The sequence below is a fragment of the Humulus lupulus genome, chromosome 5, assembly GCF_963169125.1.
Source record: "Humulus lupulus chromosome 5, drHumLupu1.1, whole genome shotgun sequence".
NCBI lineage: Eukaryota > Viridiplantae > Streptophyta > Magnoliopsida > Rosales > Cannabaceae > Humulus > Humulus lupulus.
The window spans coordinates 113,958,950-113,973,816 of NC_084797.1; the positions used below are offsets into that span (position 1 = coordinate 113,958,950).

At 37.5% G+C, this 14,867-nt stretch overlaps 1 non-coding gene across 1 annotated transcript; it reads left to right on the forward strand.

Annotated features, from left to right (window-relative positions):
* The first annotated feature begins 5,469 nt into the window (after positions 1-5,469).
* LOC133780800 (small nucleolar RNA R71) lies at positions 5,470-5,576 on the forward strand. The gene has a single exon (XR_009869617.1). It is a non-coding gene; the product is annotated as a small nucleolar RNA R71 (small nucleolar RNA).
* Positions 5,577-14,867: the final 9,291 nt, after the last annotated feature.

Here is a 14,867-nt window from a genome sequence, read left to right on the forward strand (position 1 = left end):
CGCGGCTCGTGTGTATCCCTGAAAAACAGGCTTTCTGCCTTGGACCTGGCTGCGACTAGCATCATAGCATTGTGGCCCTTAACAATTTCTTTAATTTTTGTCCTGAAAATTCACCGAAGCCATAAAATTGCTTGAGGATTCACTTTTCACGGAATAAACACCGAAAAGCCAAAATTTCATCATTTTTCTGCCAATTTGCTCAAATTGTTCTTTTCCTTTATTTATAACCTAAAACTTGAAAACAAGCAAAAAAAAAAGCATAATACTGCACTAAACAACTAAAAAGATTAATAAAAACTACCTAAAACACAACCTAAACACCACAAAACTAGTCTTAACAAACTCCCCCAAACTTAACCTTTAGTCGCCCTCTAGTAATGATTAAAACTAAACACCCACACATAGACAACGCAAAAACACAAATGACACAAACTTATGAATCAAGTCAACAACACTGAGTTAGCCTCAATTTCAGAAAATCTCACACAAAGTCCAAAATCCTGATTTGTAGAAACAATCCAGAATTTCAGTTAAACCACACCGACAACCTAATTCAATCCAAAAATGCATATTCAACCATAACCATAAAAATTACTCAAAAATTGAATCTATGTATGCAGGCCAAAAACTCACCATCAACCCATCAAATCATTGATTCATATGCCTGCATTGTTCACCATTCTCCACAAATGTAGACAAAATATGCTCAAGAATCACTAGGACTTTAGGCTCATAACAATAGGCTTAGGCAATGGGTGGATATATGTCATTTAGGCTCCAAATTACCATAAGCATATGTACTTAAAATTAAAAAAATTCACCCAAACAATTTCCAAAGAAAACCCCATATGAACCCAAGTAATGGTTGAGAAGAGCTTATTTCACTTGATCATCATCTTTTTTATTCAAATTAAACTCCCCGAAACTTGTTTTTGTGAAAGCATAAGAAGAGTGTAGATTGGATTTTCAAATTTCTTTTATTTTGTTTTTTTTCAATTCTTAACTATTTTACTCTTCATTACACTACACCAAATTACAAAACTAATCACATCCCATTACAATTCATTCCCCAATATTTATCCATATGCTCATAGTAATTTGGTAAAGGAGTAAAAACTAACAAAATGTCTATTTGGCTCACAATTGGTGTCAAACAACAAAGTGGATAATTTTAGGCTCAACAAGGGTAACGATGGAAAATTACTTTTGGGTTGGCTTAAAAGGATCAAACGTTCCAAGAAATTTCCTAAATCACTTTCCTACGCATATCCCATCTAGGATTTCGTCTCAAATGATAAACATGCAAGTTGTAGATTCATTCATACATAAAACCACAGGCAAGTTCTAGGATTTCGTTTCAAATGACAACTTGATTCACACAAACACGACACTCTAAACATCCTAGAAACAACAACCCAGTTAATAATAGATATGGATGCCAAATATACACCAAGAAAAAAAAGTTTCTAAGTCCATGGTTGGAATACAGGACTAAAGTTCACTTAGTCATGTTATTTGACTCGGGCCCATAAGTCTCATGGAACCGGGAGAATGTCCCAAGGGAAGCATCACCTTATGAGCTATGAAGTATGGCCTTGCTAGGCTAAGGGGCCAAGCTACGCTTTGCAAAAGGGCACGTGCATGAGGGCCTTGCATAGAGAGGCCCTACTTGTCTTGAGCCATGTGCTCGATCGCGCACGCGCCTCATATCGCGAGGCTCCCCTCACGCCGCGCCCACTCGTCTTGCAAGTCCCCCCTCGCAATGAGCCTTGTCCTAAGGGTTTCGTGTAGCCTTGCATAGCGAGACCAAGGGCTTCGCAGCTCGCACAGCCTCGCATAGTGGGGCTAAGGGCCTCGCGCCTCGCACACACGAGGGGCTCGCACCACGCCGAAGGCTTGCACCAACATACAGGCTTGCACAGTGAGGCCAAGGGCCTCGCCCCTCGCACACCCAAGGGGCTCGCAACATGCGGAGCCTCGCACCACGCCGAAGGCTCGCACCAACACATAGCCTCACGCCTCGCACACCCGAGGGGCTCACATCATGCGGAGCCTCGCACCACGCCGAAGGCTCGCACCAACACACAGCCTCGCGCCTTGCACCAAGGGCCATGCGTCATGGCCTCGCTCCAAGGGACCCGAGCACGCACAACCTCGCGACACCACCAGGGGCTCGCAACAAGGGCTGTGCGTCATGGCCTCGCTCCAAGGGACCCGTGCGTACACAACCTTGCGACACCACCAGGGGCGCGCACCAAGGGCCGTGAATCATGGCCTCGCTCCAAGGGACCCGTGCGCGCACAGCCTCGCAACACCACCAAGGGCGCACGCCAAGGGTCATGCATTGTGGCCTTGCTCCAAGGGGCCTCGCCCAGATGTCGTCTCGTGTGCCTAGAAGCCTCACCCAGGTGTCGTCTCGCATGCCTAGGAACCTTGCCTTACATGACCATCCACCACAAGGACTGATGGGGCTGTCCCGACGAATGCATCACGAGACACCTCGCAGCTCATTTCCATGAAGCCTTCCCATAAGGTCCATGATTGCCAATCACCTTGGGATGATGCATAAGGGTTTAAGCACCTGAAGTCTATGGGAATAAGATACCTTGCGAGGATAAAATCCTGTGGCTTGAGGAGGCCGTACAGGTACGATATGCGCCTGCAAACCAAGAGGAGTTAGAGTACTGACACAATGTCCATGCCAGACAAGTGATGGCCGTATAAGAATGGTACATGGTACGGATTCCCTCAGCACGCTTGTGAGGTCCGTACCCGACAAGTAGTGGAGGCATAATATGGTACCAAGGCAGGATCACTTTTGCAAACCTCTGACACATACTGGAGCAGACCACCACTCCTTCAACACCACTACGACCTGTGCCACAACCCTAACAATGTACCTATGTACAATCTTGTCCCCTGGGACCACAATGTATCAGGAGCCATTAGAGCTCCAATATAAATAGACTCTCACCCCTCCAGCAAGAGGGTTGGAAAATTCATGGTATGCTGAAGGTATGAAGCGATATAAAGTTTTTGCTCCATTTTTGATCTGTGTTTATCCTTCCATAAGTTCATTCTAAGTTCTTATCGAAACATCACCATAATTACCTTTGAGTTTTCTGATCTAATTTCGTTGACAAGATTTCAACGTCAATAATAGACTAACCAAATACAATACACAACTAAAACACAAACACAAGTAAAAAAAAAACTACTCAATATACATGAAACAAAAGTAAATCTCCTCCCTCAAACCTAATATGAACATTGTCCACAATGTTCAAAATAAAAGCAAAGAAAAAGAAACTGACCTGACAAACTCAGACTACCCATGATGAAGGACCCTTGCCATCGTCTTCCTCAGGTATCCAAAATATGGTGGCTGATATGGATTGAACTTGGTAATTTATGAGTAAGGCTTGAAGTAGTATCGTGACCCTACTCTTTTTTTCAAACGATTCGACATTACAAATTTAACACTAAATGACAGAAATTAAAACTAAATCTAAAATAAAATAAAAAAATAAATACTCAAAATACTAAAATTTAAAATGTTCATAATCCAAAACTTAAATAGAATTAATAAAAAATATTACAAATAAAGGATTGGAATGCCTCCAAATGCGCTGTCGTTAACGTCATTTAGCCGGATGCTGAATTCTTCTTCAAATTTAACTCGGATCAAGTCCACCCCTAGAATCCTTAAGAGCCAAATTGTCATATGAGAAAGCCCATCTTATGACGTTGCAAACTTTTTGGAGCTTTCCACCGCTCATGTAACATTCGAGCTTTCCTACTAAAGAACCTTTTCACACGATTACGCACTATTCCACTACCAACTTGAGCAATGGCCTTTCTCTTGATAGCTTCCACCTTACTACCACCTCCTGTTATCAAATCCACTCTACAAAATTTTGGAATTTTAGTTGCCGCAAAAACATTAAATGTTACCTCCTCATTTTGCACTCACAACTTCAATTCCTCTTTTTGTACATCAATTAGCGCCCTTCCAGTAGCTAAAAATTGTCTCCCAAGAATAATCAGAATATTTTAATCTTCCTCCATATCAAGGATAATAAAGTCCACAGGAAAGATGAACTTGTCCACTTTCACCAATACATCTTCAATAATACCTCTTGGGTGCTTCACTGAACGATTCACCATTTGTAGGGACATAGTAGTAGGGCGAGCTTCTCCCAATTTCAATATTCTATAGATAAATAGAGGCATCAGATTCACACTTGCCCCTAAATCACATAATGCCTTCTCAAAAACTACATTCCCTATAGTACATGGAATTGTAAAACTGCCCGGATCTTTAAGCTTGGGAGGTAGTTTCTTTTGCAATATTGCATTGCACTCCGCAAAAAGTGCAACTATCTCGTAATCCTCCAGTTTCTTTTTCTTCGACAAGATTTCCTTCATGAACTTCACATAACTCGGCATTTGTTCTAAAGCTTCTGCAAAGGGAATGTTGATGTGAAGTTTTAAGAAAATATCTAAGAACTTGGAAAACTTCTTGTCAAGTGCTTCTTTTGCAGCCTCTGAGGATATGGGATCTTGATGTGATGCTCAATACTTATTTATGGTTGCTACTTCTAAAGGTTCTCATTAAGCTCTTCATCCACCTTATTCTTCTTCTCAAGCTCCATTTTTGATGGAAGACTAGATTTCTCAACTGGCTCCACCAACTCCTTACCGCTCCTTAAGGATATCGCATTGCTCTGCTCCTTAGGATTCACCTTAGTATTACTTGGAAAATTTCCTTGAGGTTTACTTTGTAACATATTTTCCAATTGACCCAGCTGCATTTCAAGATTTCTGATGGATGACCAAGTTTGCGTATAAAACTGAGCTTGGGAGTTGGTTAAAGTCAATAGTGCAACTTGTAATTCATTTGTCTTCTATTGAGAAACGGTGGTTATGACATTTCTTAAGGTGGAGCTTGAGAAATTGGCTGCTGAAAATTGTTGTTGAGGGCCTTGATTATTTTTCCATGAAAAATGAGGGTCACTCCTCCACCATGGGTTGTAAGCATTGGAGAAAGGGTTGTTGGCTTGCCTATTAAAATTACTTATCATGTTGACTTGCTCCATAGGGATGATGTTATTGAACTTTGTTGTCATACACTGCTCAAATTGATGAGGTCCACCACAAATTTCACACCCTGTTTGTAACTGAATGACATTGGATGATATTGTATTCTGCTGCAATTTCTTAGTCAATGTCACAACTTTAGCAATCAAAGCAGTGGTTGCATCTAATTCATGAACCCCAACTACCTTTCTATTACTAGTTTCACGCTCATCAGACAATTGATGGTTGTTTCTAGCCATATCATCCAACAACTCATATGCCTCGTTGGCACTGTTACTCATAAATACCCCTCCAGCTGCGGCATCAATTATGGTGCGAGTAGTATCGCACAATCCATTGTAAAAGTTGTGGACCAACATCCACTTTTCAATGCCGTGATGAGGACACTTTCTCAACAGTTCCTTAAACCTCTCCCAAGAGTCATATAAAGATTCCCCCTCAAGGTTGTAAAAATTATCAATCTCCCCCCTTAATTTAGCACCCTTTGACAGAGGAAAGAACTTGGCAAGGAATTTCTGAGCCAAATCCTCCCAAGTAATTATAGAATTGGATTGAAGGGAGTTCAACCATCTTTTAGCTCTTTCCCACAGCAAAAATGGAAATAGCCTCAACCTGATTGCATCATCGCTGTTACATTGCCTCGCTTCGTGCCCAAGCTAAGGTACGATCACCCCTCAACTAACTACACATCTCGCACTGGCTGATGTCTTGCTAGTAATGACCCACTTCATATCGAGGCCTCATGAGGCGCAACCTCATGCTTGCACATGCATCCGTCTTGGGTGCAAGGGCCTCGGACCACAACCCCTTCTCACTCGCAGGGTCCTCGCGCCATAACCCTGTCTTGCGCGCAAAGGCCTCATGCCACAACTCCATCTCGCATGCAAGGATCTCGCACCACAGCCCCATCTCGCGTGTAAGGGCCTCACGCCACAACCCCGTCTCGCGTGCTAGGGCCTCATGCCACAGCCCCGTCTTGCATGCAGCGGCCTCGCGCTCGCACGAAGTCATCTCATGCCAAGGGTCTCGGGAGGCTCTTGCCTTCCATGCCCCTTGGGGGCATATCTTCCATGACAACCCAAAATGATTTGAGCACTTTAAAGTTAAGAGAATAGGATACATTGTTAGGACAAAAACCCACACAAGACCAGAAGAGCACGTACAAGTGCAGAATGCACAGAAAGGTAGTGAACCTTATCCACCCCAGGTATGAAATACGTATGTGGGTGCGATCTTGAAAACCCCAAATGTCTAATCCTAACTCCACACCATACAAGTGATGGTTGTAAGTGCAAGGTACCTTACGTAGTCCTTCCCAGCCAGCCTCTGAGATTGGTACTAAAACAGATAGTGGAGGTACAACCAGGTACTAAAATTGAGGTGCTCCCACAGACCTTTGGTGTGTACTGGAGCCGACCACCACGATCCTGGCACCATTCAATACAAGAATAAAAGCTATTTATTACGTTTGGTTGATAGCATTTAGCCACCTAAGCTATAAATTATTCCCAAAAAAGAAAACAATTAGTACAGGCGCAAAATGAAAAACTAAAAGTCACGGGTCTTAGTATTTTCAGTTTCCCGCTCGCTAACAAATAATACCACACTCCCATTTTCTCTTTTCATCTAGGTTTAGTTATGCTTTTCTCCATCTGACATTGCTCTCTCTCTTTCAAGCTCTTTCATGCTAGGCAAAAAGTTGATTCTAACATTGCTCTACCCCCTTCGTCTTTTCCACCCCCATCGCTTCTCCTCCTCCTCCCTGCTCTACACCTCTGCACGTCTCTACCTTTCTTCGTCCTTCTTTTTTTCTTTCGTCCATGTGCTGGAGCTGCGAACGGGTATCCTCAACGACTTTGGCCTCGTGATTGTGACAAGGAGGACTTCATCTAGGTGTTTGTGGTGTCACGGGGAAGGACAACTCTAGTTTGCTCTTGGGTTTGGCGAGGGGTCCGACTCGTCTTCTCGGAAAAGTGCAGCTGGTGTGAGACAGAGGTTTTTTCTTTTGCCCTCTCTTTTTCATTTTCTTTGTTTGGAGTTATGCATTTGTAGTTTTCTCTGTGTGGTTGGTATTTGTTTTTCTAATTCATAGTTTATGGGATTTGCAACAAAGTTTCAGTAGGATTTTTCTACGAGTTTTTTTTTGCTTCTGATTTAAGATTATATTTCATAGACATGAGTTTGTTTTATGATAGATTTTATTATATGTTTTGATTTGCGAGTATCATATTTATTAATTTGTTCTATCTTTTGTTTAAGATTTGTGTATAAAAACTGGTTTTGGACTTTTTTTTTTTTACTTTTTAGTAGATTTTGTTAGTTTTGCCTATGATTAATTGTGTTGCCTTTGAGTTCTTATTAGATTTTTATGTTTTAGAGAGTTTTTTAAGGGGTTTATAAATCTGTTGTAAGGATTTATTTTGGTGATTTCGTATGGTCATTGCTCTTTATGCAGCAGCCGTATTGAGGTCTTTGGGCAGTTTCTGTTTTATATTGGCTATTGATTTAAATTGTGACTTTGAGTTTGAATGGCAGTCCATTTTTATTAAAATTGTTTTACAAAATTTAATTAGTTTAGATAATAATAATTTTTCTTAAGAGGGAGATCCTAAGGTTTCTCTTTGATTTCAGCTAGCAATCTTTTAACTTATCTGTATACCTATAACTATTAAATTATATATATTCACTTAAGCAAAATAATTTTACAAATGTTCTATATTACTTCATGGATCTATCATGTTGTATGTTGTTTCTATATTGCTTCGTATATATGTTTCTATTTTTTTGTGTGTATAAAGTGGAATGTTTAAATATTTTGTGTGCATATAAATTGTAGAAGGTTGGCATAATTGTTGTGCACTAAGAAATGTATAATCAAAGTTATTGTCCTTTTCTTCTTAGATACTTGCATGGTTTGAAATTTGGTTGATTGATATTACTTGATTTTGTTTTATAGGTTGTTACTGGCCTTCTTTTTTTTTTTTTTTATGTTAGTAATACTTTTGTTTTTTTAGTAGGGTTTGGTGATGGATAACTTTAGAATTATGGCTATTTTAAGTGTCGTTTTCCTTTATTCTCTCTCTCTTTTTCTTTTCATTTTCTGGAATGGTTATTAGGGTTATCCTTTTCTCCCCTGCTTTTTTAGGGATAAGATACTTTCTTAGTTTAATGGAATTTTTTTTCTGTTCTCTCTCTATATTCATAAACAAGTGTTGGTGACTGTGCAAAGGCTCCATGGATCTTAATGTGATTGCAGGCGTTTCTTCTTCTCATGATTAAATTAGCTTGTGATTCCCGAATATCTTGGCTGATTTGAGACGATTTCAATATTTCTAAGTGAGAATTATAAGTGATATTAAATTTTAGAATGTCAATGGTTGTTTTTAACATTGTCTCATCCTTTTTTGCTGCTAATAAATACAAGAAACGAACCTAATGTAACGACCCAAATTTGCTAGTAAGGCTTAAGGGCCTTGATTAGTGTGCCTGGAGGGCATAATGGGAATTATGTGTGATTTTAATGAGTAAGCTGCATGATTATGATTTAAAGCATGTTATATGACTATTTGAATGTGTGAGATGCATGGCTATGTGTATTATTATGCATGTAGGCCCTGATTAGGTTAGAAGGGCATAATCGTAATTTTGGCCATTTTGGGCATAACTGTACTGATATATGTGATAATTGTCAAGACCACATTATTATGTGGATATATCTGTGATCTGTGACTCGAGACGATCCTGGTGAGCAAAGTAGCGAAAAAGTCATAGCGGGGATTTATACACGGCTCGGGGTGGAGTCTAGGGGTATAAATGTGAATTTGGTGAGTATATTGGGATTTATTTTAATATCGAGGAATATAATTGGAGACTAGTTAGGTATCGAGAATTAAGCGGGAAATATTAGAGACACTCGAGGAATTAGCGGGAATTGGGTAAAATGACTAAAATGCCCCTAAGTGGATTAAAGGGTTTAGACTTAATAGGGAGGGCATAATAGACATTTGGCTTACAGGAGTTAAGTTTTACCAAGGCTTTATGTTAGTGGAGATTGTAGAAGGCAATAGAAGTCTGAAAAGAAAAGAAGGAAAAGAAAGGAAAAGGAAAGGGAGAAAACAGAGAATTTCTAAGGTCGGTTTATGCTTCCTTCATCAATTTCTTGAGGATTTTTGGAGCAAAGCTCAAAGGAGAGCTGGTTTAGGCTGAGCATCAAGGATCCTAAGCTAGGTTTGAGGAATTGGAAAAGGTTTAGCAAGAACTCACCAACACTTGAGGTAAAATTCTGTAAATCTTTTCAGTTCTGATTTTGGTTCTTAGCTAAGTTATCTAAGTTGTGTTGATGGGGAATTTTACGAAATTTGGAGCCAAGGGTTGAGGAAAAGCAAGCCAAGGACATCTAGAGACAACTTGAGGTCGAAATTCCACCAAAGGTATAAATTCTAAGCCTTAAACTCTGATGTTTTTACTGGTTTTGCTGAGTTTCTGAGCTTAGGGACAACTATGGTGAATTTTGGGATTAGAGATGCTTGTGATTGGGTTTTGTGTATTTGGGGTGCTTGGGATGAGTAGAGTATGTTCATAAGGTTGTTTTTGAGTTTGGTAAAGGTTTAGAGAGGTTTTGGTTGAGTTTGGTTCGAGGAAATCGCAGGAAGGGAAATTTGGAGTTGGCCTGTCTGTGACTAGCGCTACAGCGATAGCCTTTGGGCGCTGTAGCGCTAGGCCATGCATGCTGAGGGGATTTTTCTTCTGTTTGTAGCGCTGTAGCGCCCTCCCATGAGCGCTGTAGCGTTATCCTGTCTTCTAAAGAGGATTTTAGGGTTGTTTGCAAGGGTTTTTGACTAAGGGTTTGGGGTTTGATTCCACCACCTTGTTTGGTGGAACTAGGACTTCCCAGGGGCTCGGGATTGGCCCTGAGGCTAGGTTTTGGACTTGAGGTCTGATGATGACTTTGGCCTACGGTTGTGTTTAGGTGAGCACTAGGGCTCAAGAGGGATCGCGCTCAAGGAGTCAAGTGATCAAAGCTAGCAAATCGAAAGGTAAGAAAATTGCACTCGATTATATGTTTGTGATGGGACTAAGTGCTCCTGATATTTGTATTATGTCAATGATGGTATTATGCCATGGGACATGTGATAGCGGCCTAAGGGTGCCGTACACAATATTTGCGCACAGGGCGCGGCTTGGCCACTGGTAGCCTAGGACAACTTAATATTCACTGAGCTCGGTTTAAGCGGGCCGAAGTCAGTGGGATAATGGAGGGAGTGGCCTGAGGGCGCTAGCCCTAGTTATCATTTGTGGTCTGATATTTGCTATGAGTTGATATGTTTAGTATGTTGAGTACTTGATTATACTGAATGATTATATGGTTGAGAACATGTGATGTAATATGAGATATTGAATTGTCTGTTGATTGCTTATGCTCTGTTGTTGTGTTTTCTTGTTGGGCCTTGGCTCACGGGTGCTACGTGGTGCAGGTAAAGGAAAAGGCAAGCTGGACCAACCCTGCGATGGAGAGCTGCGGGGTTGAATGTACATAACCAGCTGTTCGATCGCCATGGTCGAGGAGTGGATCAGGACAGGGAATTCCTAACTGTCTATTTTGCCTTAATATGGCTTGTTATTGTATCTAAAACTTATGAGTTTTGTAAACAATCTTCAAACTTAATATTTTTGGGATCCCGTGTAAACAGATAATGTTTCTTATGATAAATGTGGCTTTTAAGACCAAAATGTTTTAACCCTAGTTCCTTTATAGTTTCAGTAACACGTTTTAAATTAAATGACTTGATTAGCTAGTCTAGCACTTTATAAACACACAGTGTGACGGTCTTGGCTATCCAGGGCGTTACACCTAAGCAATGAGAGAGCTAGATTAATGGGATTTTGAAAATAGGGGTATTTGTTTGGAGTTTCTTTTTATTAAGTTAAATGTTATAATGTTTTTATTTATAATGAAAGGAAACTGTTTGATAAAAGGCATGAAAGAGATATTTTGTTGTGGAATGTCACACTATTAATACTTTGTTTTGCTAATATTGTTAAATTTCATTTTGATGTATATAGATATCTCACTAATATGCTACAATGTGTTGAATAGAAATAAAGACACATTGAAGAAATGATCAAGAAGCGAATTCTTGAAGTAAGGTACATCATTAACTTATAATTATCCATATTCTATTTGGACTTCAGATATTGTATTTATCTTTTTGTTGGTGGTGTATTTTTTAGAAATTATAATGAGATGACAATGGTATACAAGCTTGACTTTCTTTGTGTTAATAATAAAGCCTCTGCTGTAAAGTGTGTAGTAATGAGATTTGATGCAAATATGAGTTGATAGTAAATTTATTTAGCAAGCTTGTTAACATGTGGATTTTTTTTGTTGGATTATTAGATATGATTTTTATAATATAATTCAGACTAGTAGCTCTTTTTTTTTTGTCTTTTAAACTTTAGATTATGTATCAAGCTCTTATTTTGCTTTGTGGGAAGTTAATATATGTGGCTTCCTTTTGGGCCTTTTCTTTTTATTTGCTCATAAGCAGTTGCTTCAACTAAATTGGGGAAGATATTGAGCTCCTTTGCCATATTGGCCATGAAAATGTAAGGACTGTTAAGAATTAGAGTAGCTCCTTAAGCTCTTAGCCATTTGACAATTGTGCACATTGCAGAGAGTTAGAGACTAATAGTCAGTCATTAGTGACACATTGCGTGTTTTTCTTTTTCTTTTTCTTATTGGCAGTAAGCAACCTGTGATTTGTACTGACAGCTGTGTGTATTCCAAGCAAATTTATCTTGTGATTTGTATTGGGGTCATCCATGATTTTTACAAATGTTGTTATTAATATTAATAATTGAATCTTCTCTCTAGGAAATAGAAAGTGAAGATTTATTTTATTTCGTTTAATATTCTGTTTTCCCCTCTTTGGAATATTTCTTGCTTAATTGAGGAAGTTTTAATGTTCACCATGTTCATGACTAGAATTTTCATGTATTAATGATCTTGTCGTTACTAAGAGGTTTGATGAGTCCTTGGGACTTTTTCTTTTGCATGTTCATTTCTTTTTAAACTTAAATATAATGGACATGTTCACAATGATTAATTGATATTGGGTTTTACTTTCCTAATATTATACCAAGGCCCTCATAATTTTATTTGCGTAAAGATTTGGTTCTTAATTGTTAAATCTTGCTCATGCATATTAATGTATTTTCATATAAATTGTTTGGTTAGCAAGTAGTATTATAAAATAATTAATTTTGTAATTATTTAAATTTATAGTAAATTCTAATCTTTGATAGTTTGCTACATACACCATATTTAGTAGAGTTTTCACTCTCTTATTAGTCTATTTTTCGTCAAAGAGATTCTACAGTTGGAATACTGATATAGTTTAGACCATTGCGATTTTCACCTTCTTTATTAATTTTGACCTCATTACTGACTAGTTCAGAAGAGAATTTGGGTTTAGTTTCACACTAATGAACATGACTATTTCATATATGTTTCATATCTTGCAAAGCTACTTTGTTATGGTTTATACTGTGCATATTTTTGTTTAATCTAACATTACTTACTTTAGTAGTGTTGGGTTTCATTGCTTTTTGTGAGACATCATGAAATATAATTCATCACTAATTAATGGGCTCTGTAAAGCTAGCTTCAATACAATAAAAGAAAAATTCTCTAGATTTGTTAGTCATCAGGTTAACTTTGTTTATGTGTTTTGTAATTTATTAGGATTCTATATCTGTGCTTGTTTAACTAATGTTTTTTATTTTTTTATTTGGATCAATTTAATTGTGGTATGTCCTTCTGATTGACAAATAGTAATTGCAGAGTTAAATTGTTTGGCAATAAGGGCCCCCTTACTTGACTTAGGTGTGTGATTTTTTTTATTTGTTTAGGATTTTTAATACGAACAATGTATAAGTATATGTTGGAACTGATGTTTGATTTGTTAGTTGAAATTTTGAGTCTAACAATGTATATTATTGTGTTATTAATATTATAGTATAAGCATTATGAGTCTATCTATATGGTGAAGGAATACTTGCCTTGTATTGTATACCATTTTGATCTTAATTTTTCTGTGTTTAAGGAACTTATTATATTTTTATTTTACTAAGTGATTTACATATTTTTGTTCACTTTAATTTCTAGGTCTTTGTGCATTTGGAGTTTTGATGTTTATGAGTATCTTTCTGTAATGCGTTAAAGCCTTTTATTTTAATAATGTCTTATGTTATAGCTTCACTGATTTTTGCTTGAATATAACTTGCTTCTTATCCTAAATTAAAAAATCATAAACATACACTAGGGACTTTCCATTTTCTTGTACTGTTGTCTAATTATTTATTTACAATGAATATAATTTTGGAATTTTTATAATGGAATTTACAATTATGTGTAAATTATAAGTCTTATGTTGTCTACTCCGTAGGGGATCTGGTGAATGCTTTTGTAGCCATTTCTTTGGATGCACCAATAGGTATGCCACTTCCAAGCTTGGCATGCTATTCTTTTTAGGTATGCCACTTTCTGTGTTTTTTTCTTTATTTTTTTAGACCACTTGCTGTATTTTTCTTCCTTAATAAATATTGATATCAGAGATTAATTTCCATTGTTGCAGCTATTTTGTGGAGAACTAGATAGATCCACAATTTCCATTATATTGTGTTTAATTACATGATTTTAATGAATTTTTTTTAAGAATAGAATAGTTTATAATCCAATACCCATGTTTCCTTAATAGAAGTTGCTTAGTTTTATTTTCACTGCTAATGATGGTGATTTTGTATTGTGGAATAGATTAAAATTTTAGTTCTACTTTCGTATAATATGACACATATTCATAATATAGCCACAATTTTGTGTGATTTTGAATTAAAAACTTGTAAACTTGGGTTTCTAAAAGTTTAGAGAATGATGCTGAAAACTCATGTATATTGTATGTTGTAACCCAGTGTGTTCTCTCTTTAATTTTCTTCCTTTCACCTCTGAATTTATCTGTTTGTTTGTGGAAATATCACTACTTCTTGGCCTTTTCTTTTTTAATAGGCTCATAATACCGAGCTAGAAGATGAACCTCCAACAAAAAGATGACTTTCATCAGCCTTTGTCAAGGTATGAAGAAGAAAGTCTTGTGTTGTGCTTTAGAATTATGCTGCTGAATCTTTTTTTCATTTTCATTAATATTTATGTATCGATATAGTTCTTTAGGTATCATAAATCTGAAAATAGTAATGTTGAGCATTCTGAAGCTGCTCGGGGATTGAGTGAGATCAGTTTCTTTATTTGAGAAAGATTAAATTTCATATCTTGTTAGATGCAACTTATGTCTGTTCTTGATTATCGGAATTCAAGGCATAACACTAAATATTTTGATACTTTTTGTATTTAATTATAATACATAGTGCTTTTAAATATCCTAAAATTGGTAGACACATACTTTATAAGTTTAGATACTCAGTTCTAGAATAACATATTAATAGGGAAAGAAAAAAAAAGTCTCACTCTTTTGGTTATTACTCTTGGCTAAGAAATTTTCCATTCTGCGACTGTCTATCTATTATTTTCCTGAATTTTCATCTGTTTGTCTTTTCTCTTATAGTACCTTGTGTATTTAATTCTAGTTCCTATACAATATTATTTGGTTCAATAGTATATTTTCTTGGCTATACAACCTGTAAAGTCAAAATCTTTCATAGATGCATTCTAAGATTTTGTGATAGGTTGCAGTTTCCACTACAAAGGCATATAT